General features: G+C 36.9%; 1 long non-coding RNA gene across 1 annotated transcript in view; it reads left to right on the top strand.

Moving 5' to 3' along the window:
• Positions 1 to 16,548, top strand: part of LOC133535697 (uncharacterized) — a 33,467-nt gene extending 16,919 nt beyond the window's left edge. Inside the window, exon 3 of the long non-coding RNA XR_009802302.1 lies at positions 15,482 to 16,548. This is a non-coding gene — a long non-coding RNA (uncharacterized LOC133535697). The remainder of the gene's footprint in view (positions 1 to 15,481) is intronic.
• The last annotated feature ends 10,952 nt before the right edge of the window (positions 16,549 to 27,500 follow it).

Genomic DNA, 27,500 nt, shown 5'->3' with positions numbered 1-27,500 from the left:
ACGACATCCTCGGTAGGCCCACATAAGGGCAAGGAAAACTCACACCCAGTGGGACGTTGGTGACAATGATGACTATGAGAACCTTGGAGAGGACGAAAGCAATGGATGTCGAGCCGGTCTAACATGATACTGTGAAAGTTAAATCCATATTGGATCCAACACAGTCGCGAGAGTCCAGTCCAAAGCGGATCCAACACAGCAGCGAGAGTCCCGTCCACAGGAAACCATCCCAAGCGGAGGCGGATCAGCAGCGCAGAGATGTCCCCAGCCGATACACAGGCGAGCAGTACATGGCCACCGGATCGGACCGGACCCCCTCCACAAGGGAGAGTGGGACATAGGAGAAAAAGAAAACAAACGGCAGATCAACTGGTCTAAAAATGGAGTCTATTTAAAGGCTAGAGTATATAAATGAGTTTTAAGGTGAGACTTAAATGCTTCTACTGAGGTGGCATCTCGAACTTTTACCGGGAGGGCATTCCCTAACTTTCCCTCTTACCGTATTTCCTTGAATTGCCGCCGGGGCGCTAATTAATTTAAAACCTCTTCTCACTCCGGCGTTTACCAAAGGCATGCGTTAAATTGAAGCCTGCGCTTATACATTTGAGTGTGATGTAAGGATACCATCATGAAAAGCACTTTTAATTAAAAAAAAAACACGTTGTTATGGTCTTGCCTTTACTTATAAATGAAGTCCATGCGCAGCTCCTTCTGATCAAAAGCATCGATAACTTGTTTATAGAAGTTTTCCTTATCTTTCTTCAGTTTTAAAAGTCTCTGTCTCGATGGAGATCTTCCTTTATTACCTCCTGCTTCGATTGAAAGTCCAGTTTAGAAAACTGTTTTATTTTGGATATGTAATCCTCCATGTTAAAAGTGCAAGCGAGAGGGAAAAAATAAATGATTTTGCTCTCTTGCTGCTTTTTGTCACTTCTTCTGCAGCCGAGTAGTCACAAGAAGGATCACTAGCGCCCTCTACCACCAGGAGGTGGGAGTCATTAAATGACTAATATTTGACACACACAGCTATGGTATATTATTAAAACAAAGCTGATTACTGTTCTTTTAGCATATTCAATAGCTTGGACCTTAAATCCTACTGAATAGCTCTTAATCTTCTTCTTTGTATGCGATTTCAAATTATTGAAATCAGCCTCCTCCCTTTTGAAAATGATGACAGTTGAAGTGTCACTCGTGACATGACGTGACGAGTTTGACCCAGCGGAAATTCTAAACATGCGTTAATAAAAATAATATTTTGCGAAACGAGTTTGACCTAGACAAGCACTTACTATATACCCGGCGGCAATTCAAGGAAATGCGGTATCTTTCTTCCTAAGGGATTTCCTAAGATGAGTCCATTCAAATTCATGACTTGTTCTTAAACGGCCAAATTGTTACGACCTGCCGTTCTTAAGTTGCTGAATGCCAACTGGTTAGCGCGTGCGTGTCTATCATAAGTTGCATACAAACACAGCCTTATTTCCCCAATATGCATATGTAACCACCCTTAATTCCGTATGTAAACACCCTTAATTGGGGACGGCGTGGCGCGGTTTGGAGAGTGGCCATGCCAGCAACCTGAGGGTTCCTGGTTCAATCACCACCTTCTACCAACCTTGTCGCGTCTGTTGTGTCCTTGAGCAAGACACTCACCCTTGCTCCTGATGAATGGTGGTTAGGGCCTTGCATGGCAGCTCTCTCCGTCGGTTTGTGAATGTGTGTGTGAATTTGGAATGTGTAGGTGCGCAATCCACGCACCTGAACTCGATTGCGGTGTCGCTCCCGGCACGCCCCGCCTCTCCGCTCGGCCGCATTCTCCACCTCCTTGCCTCCATCTTGGTCCGGGCCCCAGCGTGCACTGCCCCGCTGCGCCTCTCCACAAGTGTCCAAGCGCTTTGAGTACCTTGAAGGTACAAAAGCGCTATACACGTATAACCCACTTACCGTTTACCATTTTAATTCCCCATATAAGGGCACAATTCCGGCGGAAGAGCCGAACATAAAAAACAAACGGAGAAAACAGTAACAGATTACAGAAGATAAATTTGTATTATCCCACGGGGGGAAATACATAATGTCAAAACGTAAGTTTAAGAAAGGGGGGACTGCTGAGGTAGCCTAAGGCGTTCAATTAAATATTCGTCACTTCGGGCAAATAGGTCTACATGGTCGTGAAATATGCATTCCCTCCTCAGGGCAGTGTGTGTGTGTGTGTGTGTGTGTGTGTGTGCGCGCGCGCACACAGTATTTTGAAATGTCTATATACAGTATTGTTCATTTTTCTATCTATCTATGATAATGTATCATTAGACAATAGAAGTAAGAACAACTACACCACCCTAAGAGTACTCAGGAGCCCTCCTAGATTTTGTTCTTACCTACGAACAAATCCCAGCTAAGAAAACATTGGTAAATACAAAAATCCTCATCAAAAACTTCGTAAGCGGGCCTAAGAGCATTTGTTCTTAAGAAGGGTTGCTGAATGGGGTCAAATGTGTCTACAACTGTGAAGGAGTCGCTTAGAACAGTGTTTTTCAACCTTTTTTTTTTTTTTGAGCCAAGGCACATTTTTTGCGTTAAAAACATACAAAGGCACACCACCAGCAGAAATTATTAAAAACGAAACTCAGTTGACAGTAAAAAAAAAAATTGTTGTTCGAATTATTGGATATGACTTTAAAGCATAACCAAGCATCCATCACTATAGCTCTTGTCTCAAAGTAGGTGTACTGTGACCACCTGTCACATCACACCCTGACTTATTAGGACTTTATTGCTGTTTTCCTGTGTTTAGTGTTTTACTTCTTGTCTTGCGCTCCTATTTTTCGGTATTTTCCTGTAGCAGTTCCATGTCTTCCTTTGAGTGATATTTATGGTTTACTAAGAGGAGTGACGGACACCAGGGGGGGTATGTTCAATAATTTATTATATATATGGTAAATATATATATATATATAATCAGAATACTAAACAATACTAAAAAATAAACCAAGGAAATGTAGTGTGACAAAAAAACTCAAGAGTGTATGGTGTAAGACTAAGTGTGTAAATTAACTGAAGTGTGTGTTACCAAGTGTTGTAGAGAGCAAAGGAACAAGGCAGTCTGAGGGGCAGGCAGATGAACATCCAGGGCAGGAGAGGAGAGGCTACATCCGTGTTCAGACGAGGGTTGGGAATCGAGGAAGGCAGTCCAAAAACACCGGGAAACAAAAGACGATCTCGAAGGGGAAGACTCTGCGGGAGAGCAACACGGACGTCAGAATCACGGAGGGAAACACAACAACGATGAGTGAACATCAGGCTTACGGTACACAGAGAGGTAAATACGTTCCGGCCCCGATCCTTGGCTCCACTAGACCTTTATCCGGCCCGCCCTCATCAATTCCAGGTGAGATTGGCGATTGGGTGCAGGTTTGTCGCTGCGTGGGTGTGCTGCGCTCAGCGTGAGCGGGGGCGTGTCCAAGCGAGTAGCCAGAGGAGGAACTGTGACAATCGGATGCAGGAAAAAAGCGGGTTCGAATCCATGCCGTGACAGTATTTCCCGCATATACTTTGTTTTAGAAATCAAGAATATTTCAGTTGTTTTTATTTTTCTTTGGGGTCATTGTTGATTGCCATGTCATTTTCAGATGTACATTATGGACGCCGTCTTTTGTTCCACAATAAGTCTTTGCTGTCGTCCAGCATTCTGTTTTTGTTTACTTTGTAGCCAGTTCAGTTTTAGTTTCATTCTGCAAAGCCTTCCTTAAGCTCCAATACCTTTTCTTAGGGGCACTCACCTTTTGTTTATTTTTGGTTGAAGCATTAGACATTTTTACCTTCACGATGCCTCCCACTGTTTCCGACATCTAGAAAGCAATACCTTCTCTGGGATTATATTCCCAGTTTTGATCTCGGATTTCTGGTCACTTATTGCATATAAGAAAATTCCATTACTGTTAAGGAAACTATAAATAATAAAATACGCCTATGAAAGACTTCCTGCTGTCATCGTGCGGGTTGCATGGACCATCAAGGAAGGACATTGTTTTTCCAGGTTTATCTAATTTATTTTTCAATAAAGCTTTGTCTTTTTGGTAGGATCGTATTTCAGCTGTTCCTCTCTCCTGCTCGCTCCTCTCTTGCTCTTTGATCGGCCGCGTCCTCGCTGCTGTCTTCGGCTCGCTCTCGGTCTTTTGCGCTCGCCTGCTTCTGCCCCGGGAGACAGGGGTAGAGAGCGCAGCTTTGCATATTTATCCCACGAATAAGCAAACCAGCGAACACAATCTCAAGCGGTTATTCGCAAACAGTCCAGGTTCCGTTACAATCGAGGCCCAGGATTTTATTAACAGTAGGAAGTCAGGCGAATTGAAGCGCATAGGCCAAAACGTCGTACACGTGTTTGGGCATCACGCCAAAACGTCGTACACGTGTTTGGCCACCAGTTAGTGTTTGGCTCCGAAAGCACGTGTAATGCTTTGCAAGAATGTTGCAAAGCGGGTTGAATGGAGCATCAAGGAAGGACATTGTTTTTGCAGGTTTGACTCTCGTTTATTTTTCAACAAAGCTTTGTCTTTTTGGTCCGATCGTTTTTCAGCTGCTCCTCTCTCCTGCTCTCTCCTCTCTTGCTCTTTGATCGGCCGCGTGCTCGCTGCTGTCTTCGGCTCGCTCTCGGTCTTTTGCGCTCGTCTGCTTCTGCGGCTGGTTCTCCTACTCCTTCTCTCTTGATCGCTCCTCCTTCTCCCCTTTTATACATCGTCAGGAGAAATGTTAATTGTGTCCCGGTGTGAGACCCACGCACCTGAATTAGATTGTGGAGGCGTCCGTCCCCAGCAAGCCCCGCCTCTCCGCTCCGCCACATCCTCCGCCTCCTTGCAGAACATGTGTCCTTCATCATAGCTACACGTATGACAAAAAAATGTGTGTAAATGAGTGGTATTCAGTGAGGTAAGATGAATTAAACGCGCTGACAGTTCATTGCTCCTGCCAAACGTCTTGCACTGAGTGGAGCGGATCACCACTCCAAGATGGCGGCCCCACGTCTCGTCAGCACCAGTAGTCAGCAGCGCTCCATGGTCTATGGTGGCACCAGTGTACCGGCAGCGTAACTGTGGAAAACGATTTAGTGGCAATTTATATCCCGTCGAATCGGCCAACGAGGCTCAAGGATTGAAAAGAAGACAAGAAGGGGGAAAAAAAAGCCCCGATGACAAATCACCTGCGTTTGGTCCGAGGAGAGAGGCAGATGTGATGTGACGCGTGATGAAAAGCCGTGCCTGTACGCCGTTGGCCTCCATTTAAACTCAATCCTGTCAATGCGTCATAAGTTATTTTGACGGAGCGTAAGCAGCACTTCAGGAAACAGGAGTTTAATGGCGTATTTAACCTGCCTGTAATTGACCCCGCATTGAAAGGCAGAAAGACTATTAAAGGCTGGAGGCTGTGGCTGCGATACATCATTTCTGATCAGCGCATTTGGAGGGAAAACCGAGGCGGTACAGTATGATCTACAAACCCCCGTTTCCATATGAGTCACATCAGTCCATCTTAGATGATCTCGGGCCCAGAGGAGCCGGCGGCGTTTCTGGATGTTGTTGATAAATGGCTTTCGCTTTGCATAGTAGAGCTTTAACTTGCACTTACAGATGTAGCGACCAACTGTATTTAGTGACAATGGTTTTATGAAGTGTTCCTGACCCCATGTGGTGATATCCTTTAGAGATTGATGTCTGTTTTTGATACAGTGCTGTCTGAGGGATCGAAGGTCACGGTCATTCAATGTTGGTTTCCGTGGAGTGATTTCTCCAGATTCTCTGAACCTTCTGATGATATTATGGAGCGTGGATTTTGAAATCGCTAAATTTCTTGCAATTGCACTTTGAGAAACGTTGTTCTTAAACTGTTTGACTATTTGCTCACGCAGTTGTGGACAAAGGGGTGTACCTCGCCCCATCCTTTCTTGTGAAAGACTGAGCATTTTTTGGGGAAGCTGTTTTTATACCCAATCATGGCACCCACCTGTTCCCAATCAGCCCGCACACCTGTGGGATGTTCCCAATAAGTGTTTGATGAGCATTCCTCAACTTTATCAGTATTTATTACCACATTTCCCAACTTCTTTGTCATGTGTTGCTGGCATCAAATTCCAAAGTTAATTATTATTTGCAACAAAAAAAAATGTTTATGAGTTTGAACATGAAATATGTTGTCTTTGTAGCATATTCAGCTGAATATGGGTTGGAAAGGATTTGCAAATCATTGTATTCTGTTTATATTTACATCTAACACAATTTCCCAACTCATATGGAAACGGGGTTTGTACACCAGATTAGATTTTTGTGTATACCACTGCCTCGTGTTTTTAAACACTCCACAGAAGAGGGAACCTTCACAAAAAGAAACATTTCTTTGGCTAATCAACCCTTGTGCAACGTTCATATTGTTGTTACTCAGCCAGCGTTTGTGGGTCTGATGGACCCGTTCGTTGCATTTTGTGGCTTCTAATGCCTCACAATCAAACACTTTTATGTTAAAATACTGAACAGATGTTGACCTTATCCCAATCAGAGGTGGGTAGAGTACCCAGAAATTGTACTCAAGTAAGAATACAGTTACTTTACAGATTTATTACTCAAGTAAAAGTAAGGAGTAGTCACCCAAATATTTACTTGAGTAAAAGTAAAAAGTATGTTGTGAAAAAACTACTCAAGTACTGAGTAACTGATGAGTAACCTGTTTGTTTAATGATTACGGCAACAAGTAATGCACAAAAACATAAAAATAGCAATGAGCAAATTCAGAGCCAGGAATATCTCACGCAACTAAAACTATAATATATATTAAATAATAAATCATGAAAATAAAAAAATTGAAGGCAAATTGAGCCACAATAACTCAACAGCACCATAGGCTCAGTAGGCATTCATCGATTGATTGATTGATTGATTGATTGATTGAAACTTGTATTAGTAGATTGCACAGTACAGTACATATTCCCTACAATTGACCAGTAAATGGTAACACCCCAATAAGTTTTTCACCGTTAATCAATTACTTAATAAATGACCAAGTCGAGTGATCTACCTCATATATACATACACACACATATCATATATATATATATATATATATATATATATATATATATATATACGCAGTATATAATTTATAGTTATTTATTTTGCCGTTTTTGTTGACATGTTGAAGGTGTTTTAATGAATATACATGCATGTTTAACACATAGATTCCTATCTTTCATGAAGACAAGAATATAAGTTGGTGTATTACCTGATTCTGATGACTTGCATTGATTAGAATCAGACAGTATAGTGCTGATAATGTCCACATTTTCAAATGGAGGAGAAAAAAAGTTCCTCTTTTCTGTCTAATACCACATGAAAGTCGTTGGTTTTTGGCATCTTATTTGTCCAGCCTCCATATTCGTTTTTATACACTTTACAAGAAATACATTGGCGGCAAACTCCGTAGCTTGTTAGCTTGTTTGCGCTGGCTTTCGGAGACTCTTATTTTGTTAGCGCAGGCGCGATGGAGCGGCGCTTTTATCGTGAAGACAGGAACTGTGCGATCAGTCTTTAGGCTTTTGACGGGAAGTACGGTTGAAATAAAAAGTGTCTTTTTTCCTTTACACTTTTACTTGATTGGTTGATTGATTGAAACTTCTATTATTAGATAGCACAGTACAGTACATATTCCGTACAATTGACCACTAAATGGTAACACCCCAATAAGTTTTTCAACCTTTTTAGGTCGGATTCGACGTGTGACGGTCATGTGACCGCCTGGTTTTGTTTGATTGGTCCAACGTCACCAGTGACTGCATTTGATTAGTGAAACACAGGCATGCGTAGTTCCTACTTTGAATGTGTGTCTGACAAAATCAAAACAAACGAAGCGTGCATTAACAGATCGATAAAAAAAAAGTAGCGAGTAGCGAGCTGATTGTAGATAAATGGAGCGGAGTAAAAGTAGCGTTTCTTCTCTATAAATATACTCAAGTAAAAGTAAAAGTATGTTGCATAAAAACTACTCTTAGAAGTACAATTCATCCCAAAAATTACTCGAGTAGATGTAACAGAGTAAATGTAGCGCGTTACTACCCACCTCTGATCCCAATAAACATCTGTTCATAATGTACCTCACTGTGCTTTAGCTCTATGTATGCCTGGCAGGTCCAAGATATTTGTTCCACTGAAATGTATTTTATTACATTTTAATTAGGAAACGGGGGTGGTAAAACCATTATTTTGGTACCAGCATCAAACTGGAATTTAATACTTTTCAATACTTTAATACATTTCAAAATAAAGGGGACTGTAGACTTAGACTTCCTTTTTATTGTCATTCAAATTTGAACTTTACAGCACAGATAAGAACTCAATTTCTCTACATAAGCTCATGGTAGTACAGGATTAAAAAAAGCAATAAGGTGCACATATAATTAAATACATATGTATAAATATATATATGAAATAAATAAATATATAACTGTTGTATACGGGGGAGTAGACGGCACACACAACAAGGGGGCGTAGTTTTTAACTATGGTTTATTATATATATGCACTGGCTGCAGTTTTTGTGACCCCCAAGATGCAAGAATCATGAGGAAATACTGAACTGATGTTTACCTTATCCCAATAAACATCTATTCAGTATTTTAACATAACAGTGTTTGATTGTGAGGCATTAAAAGCCCCAAAATGCAAAGGGTCCATCAGACCCACAAACGCTGGCTGAGTAACAACAATATGAACGTTGTATGAAACATTTCTCTGCCAGTTTCTGCATCCCACAGGGATTCTTTTTGTGTTTCTGCAACTGCGGTTCCCACACAAGGTTGCAACATTGTTTGTCAACACTGTCTGCTCTCATTTTCTCGCACATTTGACCCTCTGATGTTCTGTCTACCTACACTCTGTACTCCTCCTGTCTAGGCCTGCTGTGTAAGTGTGTGTGTGTGGGTGGGTGCATGTGGTACACAGAACATCAATTTCCACATTTCTATTACCCGCGGGTCCAGTGGACCCGGACATCTTATATGTAATAGAAATGTGTAGAGGGGGTGTATGGTGTGTGGTCATTTAAATAAGTATTCGGATATATGTTCTTCACAGAAAATGAGCCAAAGTCAGTGAGTCTCAGTTTGAAAAAGTAATTGCATCCTTTTTCTTTTAATAAAAAATGAAAATGGGTCCCACAGACCCGTACACCACAAAGGGGTTAAACATGCAACCGCGGTATTAATGTTTTTGCGGCAAGCCAGCGAGAAACTGCATTTTTTTTTGAAAGGATACAAGCAGGGGTGGGAAAGTTACCGGAAGTTTCTTTCCTCTGGTATGGAGAAGATGCGCACACATGCAGTGGAAACAGCCCCGCAGATACCTTCAGATGGCTGACTTAAGTTCCAACCATCTGGCTGCTGGAGGAATCCAAAGCACGTCGGATTAATGCCTGCGCTTTGGGACAAAGGCTTTGGCCTCTTATTCATTTACGCTCAAAGTGTCAAGCTGTTCACATTTTTAGCATGAACGTAAGCAACATTTGTGTGTTGTTATGGCAACACCAGCACTGTCCTTATCATTACTAGGCTGATTTCATCTTTAAATGATATCAAGGGTCACTGTTAAAGTTAAAGTACCAATGATTTTCAAACACTCACTAGCTGTCTTCTGCATTTGACCCATCCCCTAGACAGAGTTCAATTTGGCTCAATGAGGAGAGACGTATGGGGCTGTACTCTTAGTTACAGAAACAACCTACGCTTTAAGGTCCAGTCCCACGTGCTCCTCTATTTTTTGGGAGGTCCCTGGTTACATCACTGAGGCTGCTTCTGAAGGAAGGGGGGTAATTTTAGTAACTCCATTTAGACACAGTTGTTAGAATAATCATGAATATATATTATCACACAACCTTTGTATGTTATTGTGCTCAAGTTAGTCTTTTGAATCCATACAGGGATGAAACTTCTTGTCTAAGGGGTGGCCTCAGGCGTGACCCGAAGCTAATAGAAGTGTGGAAATTGATGTTCTGTGTACCACACACACACACACACACACACACACACACACACACACAGCAGGCATAGACAGGAGGAGGACAGAGTGTAGGTACACAGAACATCAAAGGGTCAAATGTGCGAGAAAATGAGAGCAGACAGAGTTGACAATGTTGCAACCATGTGTGAGAACCGCAGGTGCAGAAGCACAAAAACAAGAATCCTTGTGGGATGCAGAAACCTGGCAGAGAAAATTTCCATGCAATGTTCATATTGTTGTTACTCAGCCAGCATTTGTGGGTCTGATGGACTCGTTGCATTTTGTGTTTTTTGTTGCTTTACTATCAAACACTTTTATGTTAAAATACTGACCAGATGTTTATTGGGATAAGGTCACCCTGTTCAGTATTTTAACATAAAAGTGCTCGAAGATAGCTTTGTGATGGTAACTATTACATGCAAGACTGCTTACCTCTCGGTCTGGAGTAATACAACTCTTCTTACCTGCTCATTGTCCTCCTGTTTCTTGCATCTAGGGGGTCACAAAAACTGCAGCCATTTATTATATTATATATATATATATATATATATATATATATATATATATATATATATAATATAATAAATGAGTTAAAAACTATGCCCCCTTGTTGTTTGTGCCGTTTACTCCCCCGTATACAACAGTTCCCCTGTATTTTAAACAGTGTACATTTCCAACAGCTAAATAAGGATACTTTTAGAAGGGGTGGGGTGTGGTTTCATTTGCAACTTGCAGACAGACAGGTTGTATACGTGTCCGTAAAGCAAAATTGACCTAAAATGTACCCAAAGGATATCCAATACATATTAACCAGACAACACGGAAGTGTTTTAAAACAGTGGTCCCCAACCACCGGGCTGCAGAATTTTTTTAAATTCATTTTTATTTAAAAAAAAAAAAAAAAATACTACCAATTTTATTTTTTTTATGTATTTATTTTTTTATTAAATCAACATAAAAATCACAATATACACTTACAATAAATGCACCAACCACAAAAACCTCCCTTTTTCATGACAAAAGCTTCCGTTTTTAATGACAAAAAAAAAAAAAAAAAAAAAAAGGATCCCATCCCACTTGGGCCGCGGGACAAATTAAGCGTTGGCCAGTACGTGGATACAAAAAGGTTTGGGACCACTGTTTTAAAATGTAGATTCCAAATCATCCTAGGTCCCAGTGAACAACTAACTCTAGCCGTCGTCGTGCGGGTTCCACGGACCATCAAGGAAGGACATTACTTTCGAGCAGTTTTGACTCTGGTTTATTTTTCAATAACAAGCTTGTCTGCGGTCGGGTCACTTTTCAGCTCCTTCTCCACTGCTCGCTCCTCGGTTGCTTTTCAGCCGCTGTCGTCGTCCGCTCCTTGTTGCTTTCTCTCCTCGGTCGCTGCTGCGGGCTCTCCTCCTCCTTTTGCCCCGTTCTCTCCTCCTTCTCCCCTTTTATACAGTGTGAGGTAAAAACGCAGCTGCATTTGACTGTGGCATCGCTCCCGACACGCACCGCCTCGCCGCTCGCTCGCATCCTCCGCCTCGTTGCCGCCATCTTGGGCCGGGCTCCAGCGTGTCCTGCCGCTCCGTCGGAGCGTCGGCTCCGCCTCTCCACAGTCCCATTTAACTAATGCAGAGTTCCTTCCTTCTTTCTTCATGTTGCAATCATCTGATGTTCGCTATTCAGCCGGTGGGAATGTTGTTGTTGAGCTGCACCCGAATGAATAGTGACGGTTGCGATGTGACGATGCAAAGGTTATTTGCTTGATTGTAATTACAGTCGCTCTTCCAGGAGTCGGGGGAGGCAATGGATGCAGGAGGGGTCCGGGCTTTGATGAAGGATGGGATGGAATGAGGCAGAGTGTGTCCATATGCTGCAGGGCTGGTGGGAATTTTGCAAATGGAGTTTTCACCTTGGACACGGCTCCCCGATGCGCTCCAAGGTCGAGAGGAGCGACTAAGACGGAGTCGCATGACTCCGCCTCCGTCTGAATGACTTATTATTGACAAAAACTAGGCCATTAGCCTCTCATGTTGCCACAGACGGGAACGCTGAACTAATGACATTTTGAATATGTCGAGACTCGGGGTTTCAGTGTTCGGACCTCCCAAAACACACTTGACATTTCCAGCCAATGATCCAGGTGACAAAAGTCAATACCAATTTCACGTCAGATGAAGATAAAAGCCTGTTTAACACTTGGGTTACAAAATACTTGGTGAATACATCACTTTTATACCTAAAACCATTATTTCGGGTAAAAATGTCATCATAGCGGGCGGCATAGCTCGGTTGGTAGAGCGGCCGTGCCAGCAACTTGAGGGTTGCAGGTTCGATTCCCGCTTGGGCCATCCTAGTCACTGCTGTTGTGTCCTTGGGCAAGACACTTTACCCACCTGCTCCCAGTGCCACCCACACTGGTTTAACTGTAACTTAGATATTGGGTTTCACTATGTAAAGCGCTTTGAGTCACTAGAGAAAAAGCGCTATATAAATATAATTCACTTCACTTCACTTCATCAATATTTGTCAAAGGCCCACGAAGCAACGTGTGTCCAACACATGGCCCGCGGCACTAATGTTGCCCGTTGACTCATTTGATGTGCTCTTAAAAAAGGTCAATTACTCCCTATATGTGTATATGTATGCATGCATGTATGTATATATATATATATATATATATATATGTGTACATATATATATATATATATATATATATATATATATATATATATATGTATATATATGTATATATGTATATATATATGTATGTATATATATATGTATATATATATGTATATATATGTATATGTGTGTGTGTATATATATATGTGTGTATATATATATATACATCTATCCATCCATTTTCTACCGCTTATTTCCTTTGAGGTCGTGGGGGGCGCTGGTGCCTATCTCAGCTACAATCGGGCGGAAGGCGGCGTACACCCTGTACAAGTCGCCACCTCATCGTAGAGATATATATATATATATATATATACATATTATTCCTGTTTATTATTATTATCAATGTAATATTATTTATTTTTTCCATCCATCCATCCATTTTTCTACCGCTTATTTCCGTTGAGGTCGCGGGGGGCGCTGGTGCCTATCTCAGCTACAATCGGGCTGAAGGCAGCGTACACCCTGGACAAGTCGCCACCTCACCGGAGGTGTATGTATATATATATATATATATATATATATATATATATATATATATATAATTTTTTTTTTCTGTTTATTATTATTATCAATGTAATAGTTATTTTTTCCATCCATTTTCTACCATTTATTCTCTTCGGGGTTGCGGGGGATGCTGGAGCCTATCTCAGCTACAATCAGGTGGAAGGTTGCGTACACTCTGGACAAGTCGCCACCTCATCACAGATATATATATATATATATATATATATATATATATTCTGTTTATTATTATTATCAATGTAGTATTTATTTTTTCCATCCATCCATTTTCTGCCATTTATTCTCTTCGGGGTTGCGGGGGAAGCTGGAGCCTATCTCAGCTACAATCGGGTGGAAGGTGGCGTACACTCTGGACAAGTCCCCACCTCATCGCAGATATATATATATATAATATATATATATATATATTCTGTTTATTATTATCAATGTAATATTTATTTTTTCCATCCATCCATTTTCTGCCATTTATTCTCTTCGGGGTTGCGGGGGACGCTGGAGCCTATCTCAGCTACAATCGGGTGGAAGGTGGCGTACACTCTGGACAAGTCGCCACCTCATCGCAGATATATATATATAATATATATATATATTCTGTTTATTATTATTATCAATGTAATATTAATTTTTTCCATCCATCCATCCATTTCCTACCATTTATTCTCTTCGGGGTTGCGGGGGACGCTGGAGCATATCTCAGCTACAATCGGTTAGAAGGTGGCGTACACTCTGGACAAGTCGCTACCTCATCGCAGATATATATAAATATATATATTCTGTTTATTATTATTATCAATGTAATATTTATTTTTTCCATCCATCCATCCATTTTCTACCGTTTACTCTCCGGGGTCGCGGGGAACGCTGGAGCCTATCTCAACTACAATCGGGTGGAAGGTGGCGTACACCCTGGACAAGTTGCCACCTCATTGCAGGGCCATTATTTATTTTTTGTTTATTTAATTTACGTTTGTATGTATTTGTAAAAACTACTTTGTTTTGTTGTTTTGTTTTGTTTGTTTTTTTTTGGTGGTTTTTTTGCTGTTTCTTTTTTGGGGGGGCGGGTGGTATGATTGGGATACAAACAAAACATATTTGGGACATTTACTGTAGGGCAGACAACAGCTATATGATGTATGTGAATATGATGTAATAGATACATAGGAATGTCTGAGGCGGTATAGCTCGGTTGGTAGAGTGGCCGTGCCAGCAACCTGAGGGTTGCAGGTTCGATTCCCGCTTCCGCCATCCTAGTCACTGCCGCTGTGTCCTTGGGCAAGACACTTTGCCCACCTGCTCCCAGTGCCACACACACTGGTTTGAATGTAACTTAGATATGGTTTCACTATGTAAAGCACTTTGAGTCACTTGAGAAAAAGCGCTATCTAAATATAATTTAATGTTAATAAAAATGAAAAAAAAAAAAAAAGGTCAATGCTTCTTTGAGGCGTGCGTTGACTGTCAGGTTCAAACACTGATGACATCTATTAAACAGACAAGAAGCAAGGAATCATGCAGAAACAGAGTTCAATTTTGGTCAATGAGGAGAGACGTATTGGGCTGTACACTCAGTTAGACTTCCAACCTACACCCTGAGGCACAGCCCACATACTCCTCTATTTATTTGGGAGGTCCCTGGTTACATCACTGAACCCGCTTCTGAAGGAAGGGGGGGTAATTTCAGCAGCCCCAGTTAGACACAATATATGATTATTCAGAAATAGAAATGTGCTGGCACTCATGATATCGCCCTGTCTCTGCTTTGTCTGCGTCAAGGCACTCGATGTCCGCCCTTGGCAGTCAGCAGGCCGGGTCTGGACACAAACACTGATACGAGACGACTCGCAATCCAGGATTGCAAGTTGTCTCTTTGCTCAGATGGAAAAGTACAACTTCAGCACAATTGATTATAACTATAGCAAGTTGTGTGATAACTTATACATAATTATTCTAACATTGACCCACAATGCATAGCGGATGTGTTAGCCGCAAAGTGACTGCTTCCCTCCGCTAGATTGCAGTGCATCAGTGTAAAGGGCCGCACACTGACGAGTCAAAGCATGCGGGGGCCCTTTATTGATATTTAATTTTGAAAAACATTTTTTTTTTAAATAATCTAAAACACTGTGTTTGCTTCGTATTAACTATTAGTATTAAAATTAGCTACAATATTTGCTTTTTATGCTTAAATTTTGACTGTTGTTTTTTTTGTCTGATTATATTCCAACAATATGTCGTTTGTGTTTCCCGCAGTGCTTTCCCTGTCTCACCATGATCGAGCTGTGTGACTCGACTTCCCACTGGACTTTGGATTGTCTCCCTTGATCCTCGACCCCCGCTTGGACACGGACCCCCTACGCCCCCCATAGCTCCCGACTACCTGCTTGTTTCATGGATCTATGAGCCTGCCCCGCCCCCTTTTTGGACCTCTTGCTCAACATTTACGGTGACACTCAACAGTTAATTCTTACAAATAGTCGCACATACCATACACTCTCTTGGATTTTTGTCAAACTCCATTCTCTAGTTGATGATATTGTTATTGTTTGTGGACGATCCGTCATTTCCTTTGTTTGTTTTCTTGTTTTTGTATTTACTTTCCATAAGTGCTCTTATTTTGGTTTCCACTTCCTGCTTGTCACGCTGACCACTGTGTTTTGTTCCTCACCTGCCATTGATTGCCAATAAGTCCACGCTTGCTGCCAATCAACATGTGTCTGTTATGATTAGATTTTTGAGTCTTTTGTGTTTTCTGTTTGTTTTGAACTCCTGGGGCGGTTTAGCTCGGTTGGTAGAGTGGCCGTGCCAGCAACTTGAGGGTTGCAGGTTCGATTCCCGCTTCCGCCATTCTAGTCACTGCCGTTGTGTCCTTGGGGAAGACACTTTACCCACCTGCTCCCAGTGCCACCCCCACTGGTTTGAATGTAACTTAGATATTGGGTTTCACTATGTAAAGCGCTTTCTTTGAGTCACTAGAGAAAAAGCGCTATATAAATATAATTCACTTCACTTCGGTTCCTGTTTGTGCACCTCTCAGTTGGTTGCCATAGTTACTTATTATTTTCTCCTGCCGCTTGTTCCGGACGCACACCTGTGTTTTGTAATCACTGACATTATTTAAGCCTGCCTTCTCCCGTCAGTCAGTCTGGCTTCCTAGTTTGTTTTCGTACAACAACCGACGACTTCTGTTTCCTGCTAGCTTCCACGCTAGGCTCTTTATCTTCTAGCTCCCATGCTAGCTCTTTTAGTTGTTTGCTTTAAGTACTATGAGCATGTTTTTCTTTGTCAAAGTCTGATTTATTTTTAATTAAATCATTTATTCCGACCTTCAGGCTGTGTTTGAGGCTTGTCTGCATGCCTGGGAGAACGAAACCTGCACCACGGTGCGACCCGGTCGTTACAGTGTCCTATTTATGCTTCGTCTAGAGCACTCATCACCGCTCGAAGTTAGCTTTGTGTTGGTAACTATTACATGCAAGACTGCTTCCTTCCCTTTTTGGAGTAATAAAACTCATCTCACCTGCTCGTCGTCCTCTTGGTTCTTGCATCTTGTGGGTCACAAAAACTGCAGCCATGCAAGTTCCTTACAAGTATATATATATATATATATATATAAAAAATCATAGCGTTAAATACTATACACCCTTGTTGTTTGTGCCGTCTACTCACCCTGTACCAAACAGTTCCCATTTATTTTGAAACGTATAGAAGTTTTGAAAAGTATTGAATTAAAGTTTGATACCGGTACCAAAATAACGGTTGGACAACCCCCGTTTCCTAATTAAAATTTAATAAAATACAGTAAACACACATATCAGTGGAACAAATATCTTGGACCTGCCAGGCACATTTGAGCTATATATCATGAACGGTGGGGGAAACAAATGAGCCATGGTTATGCTTCTGCCTGGTCCAACTTGTTATTCATACCTGATGCCCAGTAAAAGGCAGTCCTCACCCAGCTGGCCGCCTCCTGCACAAACTCTGCCATGCTGGAGGCAACGCTGGAAGCGGCAGAAGGGACAAGGCGAGGCAGGTGGTGGATACATGTGAGGAATTGTTCCTGTAAGGAACACTTGCTGCCAATCACTCCCCCATCTTCTGCTCCCTCGCTCGTCCTACTCTGCTTCTTCTCCTTTCTCAGATTAGGTGTGAAGAATAATTAGCGGGTACTGAAGAGCTCCGGATGGACCGGAGACTCATGGGAGTCTGGTCACTGTCTTTAGCACCAAATGTCCGTGCTAACACAGAATGCATTCGCCCGGTCACTCAACGGAACACGTTTTTGCTCACATCTGTTATTTACCACTTTCTCCCCAAAAATGACGAACCACACATTTGGAAATCAAAATTCGCTGACTGATAAGGACTTGCACGCAGGGAACATGTCCTTAAAGAGAAGCAAGCCATAGGGCAAGGAAGCTTGGACAACAGACACAACTCAGTAGGCACAACGTTGATTTTATATATATATATATATATATATATATATATACATATATATATATATATATATATATATATATATATATATATACAAATATATATGTGTGTGTATATATATATATACAAATATATATGTGTGTGTATATATATATATATATATATATATATATATATATAAATATACACACACATATATATTTGTATATATATATATATGTATGTATGTGTACATATGTATGTATGTATGTGTATATGTGTATATATGTATGTATGTGTACATATATATGTATGTATGTATGTATATATATATGTATATATATGCATGTATATATGTATGTATATATATATGCATGTATGTATGTATATATATATATGCATGTATGTATGTATGTATATATATGCATGTATATATATGTATATGTATACATATGAATATATATGTATGTATATACGTATATTATATATATATATAATATATATATATATATATATATATATATGTATGTATGTATGTATGTATTTATCCATCCATCCATCCATTTTCTACCACTTGTCCTTTTTGGGGTGCATAATTATGTATTTATATGTATATATGTATGTATGTATGTATATATATATATATGTATATATATATATATATATATATATATATATATATGTGTATATATATACAGTAGATGTGTGTACATTATATATAACAATTCCTACAACTCTTATTTTTTTGTGATAGAGTGATTGGAGCACATACTTGTTGTTCACAAAAAACATTCATGAAGTTTGGTTCATTTATAAATTTATTATGGCTCTACTGAAAATGTGAGTAATTCTGCTGGGTCAAAAGTATACATACAGCAATGTTAATATTTGCTTACATGTCCTTTGGCAAGTTTCACTGCAATAAGACACTTTTGGTACCCATCCAAAATCTTCTGCTTGAATGTTTGACCAGGTCAGCTAAGTTTGTGGTTTTCTTTTGACATGGACTTGTTTCTTCAGCATTGTCCGCACGTTTAAGTCAGACATTTGGGAAGCACATTCTAAGACCTTCTTTCTAGCCTGATTTAGACATTCCTTTACCAATTTTGGCATGTGTTTGGGGTCATTGTCCTGTTGGAACACCCAACTGCGCCCAGGACTCAACCTCCGGGCTGATGATTTTAGCTTGTCCTGAAGAATTTGGAGGTAATCCTCCTTTTTTCATTGTTCCATTTACTCTCTGTAAAGCACAAGTTCCATTGGCAGCAAAACAGGCCCAGCGCATAATACTACCACCACCATGCTTGACGGTAGGTCTGGTGTACCTGTGAAGCCAAACAGTTAAATTTTTGTTTCATCTGACCATAGAACTTTCTTCCAGAAGGTTTTGTATTTTTCCATGTGGTGTCAGATGAAACAAAAATTGAGCTGTTTGGCTACAATACATAGCAATATGTTTGGAGGAGAAAATGTGTGGACAATGTTAAAGAAACAAGTTAGAAAACTGAAAAATTTAGCTGAACTCTACCAATTTTGTCGAGAGAAGTGGTCAAACATTCAAGCAGAAGCTTGTGGATTGCTACCAAAAGCGCCTTATTGCAGTGAAACTTGCCAAATATCTACTTATGACCCAACAGATTTTCAGTAGAGCCATAATAAATTCATAAAAGAACCAAACTTCATGAATGTTTTTTTGTGACCAACAAGTATGTGCTCCAATCACTCTATCACAAAAAAAACAAGAGTTGTAGAAAGGATTGGAAACTCAAAACAACCATGACATGATGTCCTTTACAAGTGGATGTAAACTTTTGACCACCACTGTTTAATTAGCTCGCGCCGATGCACTTAATTTCAGGAGTATTGCGTGGATGTGACACAATCTGTCCGCATGTTGTATCGCCGGCTTCAAGCAACGGTTAGATTAGAATGGAAATTGCTCTCTTTCCTATTCCGGGGGGCCGTGAATCAACTTGTTTTGGGTTGTTTCAGTTCCTGTGGCGAGCGGCGGAGGTCACCAGTCAGCGTGTCCGACAGGCCCATGAATAAGAGAGGACCGTTATCTGTCCCGACTCACCTGGGGGACATTAGGAGATGAGACCAATGAGAACATCAATACATGACGGACACTTGAAAGACTTTGTGAAGGAGGCTGAGGTGAAACTACTTTGGGGCTTTTCCACAGTTCATACAGAGGACAGTTGTAGTCGACTGGGGATTAAGTACGGGGTTCTGCAGGAATCACAACAAACTGGGTTTAAATCATTTTAGGGTTAAGGTTGGGGTTAGGATTAGAGTTACTAATAAGCAATAATTCTCAGGCTATTGAGCAAGACTCTCAGTTAATGGCTTATTGGTTGTATAAGGGTTAGGGTAAGGCTAGGGTTGGGGTTTTGGTTAGGTAATTTTGTATAATAAGGCCTTGCAGAATAAGGCATTAATAAGTACTTTATAATGACTAATTTAGAGCCAATATGTTACTAATTTGCGCGTTAACATGCAACTAATTAATGGTGAATAGGTGGCGACTTGTCCAGGGTGTACCCCGCCTTCCGCCCGATTGTAGCTGAGATAGGCGCCAGCGCCCCCCGCGACCCCGAAAGGGAATAAGCGGTAGAAAATGGATGGATGGATATTCTCCGAGGTTATTGAGGGAAGACTTTGTTAATGGATTGGGGTTGGGGTTAGGACTACGGTTAGGGTTACTAATAAGCAATAATTCTCAGGTTATTGAGCAAGACTCTCAGTTAATGGCTTATTGGTTGTATAAGGGTTAGGGTAAAGTAAGGGTTCGAAGGGCTAGGGTTGGGGTTTGGGTTAGGGAATGTTGTATAATAAGGCCATGCAGAATAAGGCATTAATAAGTACTTAATAATGACTAATTTAGAGCCAATATGTTATTAATTTGCGCGTTAACATGCAACTAATTAATGGTGAATATATTCTCCGAGGTTATTGAGGGAAGACTTTGTTAATGGATTGGGGTTGGGGTTAGGACTACGGTTAGGGTTACTAATAAGCAATAATTCTCAGGTTATTGAGCAAGACTCTCAGTTAATGGCTTATTGGTTGTATAAGGGTTAGGGTAAAGTAAGGGTTCATAGGGCTAGGGTTGGGGTTTGGGTTAGGGAATGTTGTAGAATAAGGTATTAATAAGTACTTAATTATGACTAATTTAGAGCCAATATGTTACTAATTTGCGCATTCACATGCAACTAATTAATGGTGAATATATTCCTCAGACGAAAGGGTTAGGGTTACTAATAACGAATAATTCCGAGGTTATTGAGGGAAGACTTTGTTAATGGATTGGGGTTGGGGTTGGGGTTACTAATAAGCAATAATTCTCAGGTTATTGAGCAAGACTCTCAGTTAATGGCTTATTGGTTGTATAAGGGTTAGGGTAAGGCTAGGGTTGGGGTTTGGGTTAGGGAAGGTTGTATAATAAGGCCTTGCAGAATAAGGCATTAATAAGTACTTAATTATGACCAATTTCGAGCCAATATGTTACTAATTTGCGCGTTAACATGCAACTAATTAATGTTGAATATATTCTCCGAGGTTATTGACCGAAGAGTTTGTTAATGGATTGGGGTTGGGGTTGGGGTTAGGACTAGGGTTAGGGTTACTAATAAGCAATAATTCTCAGGTTATTGAGCAAGACTCTCAGTTAATGGCTTATTGGTTGTATAAGGGTTAGGGTAAAGTAAGGGTTCGAAGGGCTAGGGTTGGGGTTTGGGTTAGGGAATGTTGTATGATAAGGCCTTGCAGAATAAGGCATTAATAAGTACTTAATTATGACTAATTTAGAGCCAATATGTTACTAATTTGTGCGTTAACATGCAACTAATTAATGGTGAATATATTCCTCATACAAAAGGGTTATGGTTACTAATAACGAATAATTCCGAGGTTATTGAGGGAAGACTTTGTTAATGGATTGGGGTTGGGGTTGGGGTTGGCGTTGGGGTTGGGGTTAGGGTTAATATTAGGGGTTAGTTATAAAGAAAAATAGTTGGTTAGGGTTAGGCCTAAGCGTTGGGGTGGGGCGATAGAAAAGAGTGAAAAAAGAAGAAGATAAAAAGGGTGTGCACGGGTTAGAGTTGGTGTTGGAACTGTCATAGGATGCCATCTGTGCAACAAATCCAGTCGTGAAATGTCCTCGCTCCGAAATATTCCAAAGTCAACTGTTGCTTTATTATAAGAAAATTGAATAGTTTGGGAACAACAGCAACTCAGCCACCAAGTGGTCGGCCACGTAAACTGACAGCGAGGGGTCAGCGGAGTAATTATGGTGTGGAGTTGTTTTTCAGGAGTTGTGCTTGGTCCCTTAGTTCCAGTGAAAGAAACTTTGAATGCTCCAGGATACCAAAAACATTTTGGACAATTCCATGCTCCCAACTTTGTGGGAACAGTTTCGAGCGGTCCCCATCCTCTTCCGAAATGACTGTGCACCAGTGCACAGTCATGGATGACAGAGTCTGGTGTGGATTAACTTGACTGGCCTGCACAGAGTCCTGACCTGAACCCGATAGAACACCTTTGGGATGAATTAGAATAGAGACTGAGAGCCAGGCCTTCTCGACCAACATCACCAATGCACTTTTGGAAGAATGGTGGAAATTCATATAAACAGGCTCCGCAACCTTGTGGACAGCCTTCCCAGAAGACTTGAAGCTGTAATAGCTGCAAAAGGTGGACTCACGTCATATTGAACCCTATAATTTGGAATGAGATGGCACTTCAAGTTCATATGTGAGTCAAGGCAGGTGGCCAAATACTTTTGGAGATATAGTATATCTGACTTCAAAGCAACTTTATGGATTATCTTATTACCTCATTTTTTCACGAGTGGATAAATATTGGCCTGTGGTTTAACGGATTGGAGGACGGTTGATAAAAGACGGTCGTGAGTAAAGTGCGTGAAGCAAATATTGTGTTACTAATATTTGCTTGGTGTTGCTTCCTTATTTGTCATTACTCCAAGCTGATGCTAATGTCTAGTATATATATATATATATATATACTATATATATAGACAGCGTGTCACAATTACGTTGGTCAGCTGGAACAAAAAACTACAGATCGCAGTATCGTAAGTCTAGAATTTTCACGGCCCTTACAGACCGACCTAATTAGGAACCGGTACCACAAAATAGCGGTACTTGGTATACATCCCTGGTTGAGGGCAACTGTAAACTGACTCCTCTGCTAAAAAGGGTATTGCACTTTTTTTGGAATTTTGCCTATCGTTCACAATAATTATGAAAGACATGAAAAAGGCTGGATTTTTAAAAATGCATTTTAAATGTTAAAAAAAAAAAAAAAACGTAAAGAAAAGTTTGCATTGGAGCTCCATTATTCCGCCCATAAAATCCTAATTGAAAGCATCAACAATACTCCATTTATATTTGATGACTTGAATATTTACCAAGTATTAGTGATATTGTTACTATAAATGTATAAATTACATGTTATTATGAATGTTACTACATGACATATATACTTACTTTATGTATATATTACGTTATGATGAATGTTACTACATTAATTTTATACTTACTTTATGTATATATTACATGTTATTATGAATATTAATACATGACATAAACACTTACATCATGTATATATTACATGTTAATATGAATGTTACTACATGACGTATATACCTACATCTTGTATATGTTACATGTTATAATTAATGTTACAACATTATATATATTTATATATATATATATATATATATATATATATATATATATATATATATATATATATATTTATATATATAGATATATTGATATATATATACATATATACATATATATATATGTATATATATATAAAATATATATATATATATATACGTACTGTATATATATATATATATATATATATATGTCTTGATTGGATTATCCAGGGAATAGTGCTCGATACCGTGGTAGAGCGCAATATGTATGTGTGGGAAAAATCACATGACTACTTCATCTCTACAGAACTGTTTCATGAGGGGTTCCCTCAATCATCAGGAGATTGAGGGAACCCCTCATGAAACAGTTCTGTAGAGATGTTGTAGTCTTGTGATTTTTCCCACACCTATATATATATATATATATATATATATATATATACGTACATCATGTATATAAAATCCTACTTTACACATTTTTTTACATTATGTATATATTACATGTTATTATGAATGTTACTACATGACATATATACTTACTTTATGTATATATTATATGTTATTATTATATTACTACATGACATATATACCTACATCTTGTATATTTTACATGTTATAGTTAATGTTACTATATTATATATATATATATACATATATACATATATATATGTATATATAAAAAAATATATATACGTACTGTGTGTATATATATATATATATATATATATACGTACATCATGTATATAAAATCCTACTTTACATATTTGTTTACATTATGTATATATTACATGTTATTATGAATGTTACTACATGACATATATACTTACTTTATGTATATATTAAATGTTATTATGAATGTTACTACATGACAAATATACTTACTTTATGTATATATTACATGTTATTATGAATGTTACTACATGACATATATACTTACTTTATGTATATATTACATATTATTATGAATGTTACTACATGACATATATACTTACTTTATGTATATATTACATATTATTATGAATGTTACTACATGACATATATACATACTTTATCTATATATTACATGTTATTATGAATGTTACTACATGACATATATACTTACTTTATGTATATATTACATGTTATTATGAATGTTACTACATGACATATATACTTACATCATGTATATATTACATGTTAATATGAATGTTACTACATGACGTATATACTGACTTTATGTATATATTATATGTTATTATCAATATTACTACATGACATATATACCTACATCTTGTATATTTTACATGTTATAATTAATGTTACTACATTATAAATATATAAGTATATATATATATATACATATATATATACATATATATATATATATATATATATATATATATATGCATATATATATACATATATATATGTATGTATTATATATATATATATATATATATATGTATATAAAATATATATATATATGTATATACGTACATCATGTATATAAAATCCTACTTTACATATTTTTTTACATTATGTATATATTACATGTTATTATGAATGTTACTACATGACATAAATACTCACATCATGTATATATTACATGTTAATATGAATGTTACTACATGACATATATACTGACTTTATGTATATATTATATGTTATTATCAATATTACTACATGACATATATACCTACATCTTGTATATTTTACATGTTATAATTAATGTTACTACATTTTATATATATATATATACATATATATGTATATATGTATATATATATATATAAAATATATAAACATATATATATATACTATATATATATATATACTATATATATATATATATATATATATATATATATATATATACGTACATCATTTATATAAAAACTTACTTTACATATTTTTTACATTATGTATATATTACATGTTATTATGAATGTTACTACATGACATATATACTTACTTTATGTATATATTACATGTTATTATGAATGTTACTACATGACATATATACTTACATCATGTATATATTACATGTTAATATGAATGTTACTACATGACGTATATACTGACTTTATGTATATATTATATTTTATTATCAATATTACTACATGACATATATACCTACATCTTGTATATATATATATATAGTATATATATATATATATATGTTTATATATTTTATATATATATATACATATATATGTATATATATATATATATATATAAAATATATAAACATATATATATATATACTATATATATATATATACGTACATCATTTATATAAAAACTTACTTTACATATTTTTTTACATTATGTATATATTACATGTTATTATGAATGTTACTACATGACATATATACTTACTTTATGTATATATTACATGTTATTATGAATAATACTACATGACATATATACTTACATCATGTATATATTACATGTTAATATGAATGTTACTACATGACGTATATACTGACTTTATGTATATATTATATGTTATTATCAATATTACTACATGACATATATACCTACATCTTGTATATTTGACATGTTATAATTAATGTTACTACATTATATATATATATATATATATATATATATATATACATATATACATTTATATATATACATATATATATAGTATATATATACATATATATATATATATATATATATATATATATATATATATATATGTGTATATATATACATATATAAAAAATTGATATATATATATATATATATATAAATGTATATATATATACGTAGATCATGTATATAAAATCCTACTTTACATATTTTTACATTATGTATATAGTATATGTTATTATGAATGTTACTACATGACATTCATACTTACTTTATGTATATATTACATATTATTATGAATGTTACTACATGACATATATACTTACATCATGTATATATTACATGTTAATATGAATGTTACTACATGACGTATATACTGACTTCATGTATATATTATATTTTATTATCAATATTACTACATGACATATATACCTACATCTTCTATATTTTACATGTTATAATTAATGTTACTACATTATATATATATATATATATATATATACATTTATAAATATATATATATACATTTATATATATATACATATATATACAGTATATATATATATATTTATATATATATATATAGATAGATATATATATAAAATATATATACGTACATCATGTATATAAAATCCTACTTTACATATTTTTTACATCATGTAAATATTACATGTTAATATGAATGTTGCTACATGACGTTTATACTGACTTTATGTATATATTATATGTTATTATCAATATTACTACATGAAATATATACCTACATCTTGTATATTTTACATGTTATAATTAATGTTACTACATTATATATATATATATATATATATATATACATATATATATATATATACATACATATATATATATATATATATATATATATGTATGCATATATATACATATATATATATGTATTATATATATATATATATGTATATAAAATATATATATATGTATATACGTACATCATGTATATAAAATCCTACTTTACATATTTTTTACATTATGTATATATTATATGTTATTATGAATGTTACTACATGACATTTATACTTACTTTATGTATATATTACATATTATTATGAATGTTACTACATGACATATATACTTACATCATGTATATATTACATGTTAATATGAATGTTACTACATGACGTATATACTGACTTTATGTATATATTATATTTTATTATCAATATTACTACATGACATATATACCTACATCTTCTATATTTTACATGTTATAATTAATGTTACTACATTATATATATATATATATATATATATATATATATATATATATATATATACATTTCTAAATATATATATACATATATATATATATAGTATATATATATGTATATTTATATATATATATATAGAAAGATAGATATATATATATAAAATATATATACGTACATCATGTATATAAAATCGTACTTTACATATTTTTTACATCATGTAAATATTACATGTTAATATGAATGTTACTACATGACGTTTATACTGACTTTATGTATATATTATATGTTATTATCAATATTACTACATGACATATATACCTACATCTTGTATATTTTA

This window comes from Nerophis ophidion, linkage group LG16 (assembly GCF_033978795.1).
Source record: "Nerophis ophidion isolate RoL-2023_Sa linkage group LG16, RoL_Noph_v1.0, whole genome shotgun sequence".
Lineage (NCBI taxonomy): Eukaryota > Metazoa > Chordata > Actinopteri > Syngnathiformes > Syngnathidae > Nerophis > Nerophis ophidion.
The sequence above is the reverse complement of the archived record's forward strand: the minus strand, read 5'-3'. Positions and strand labels throughout refer to the sequence as shown.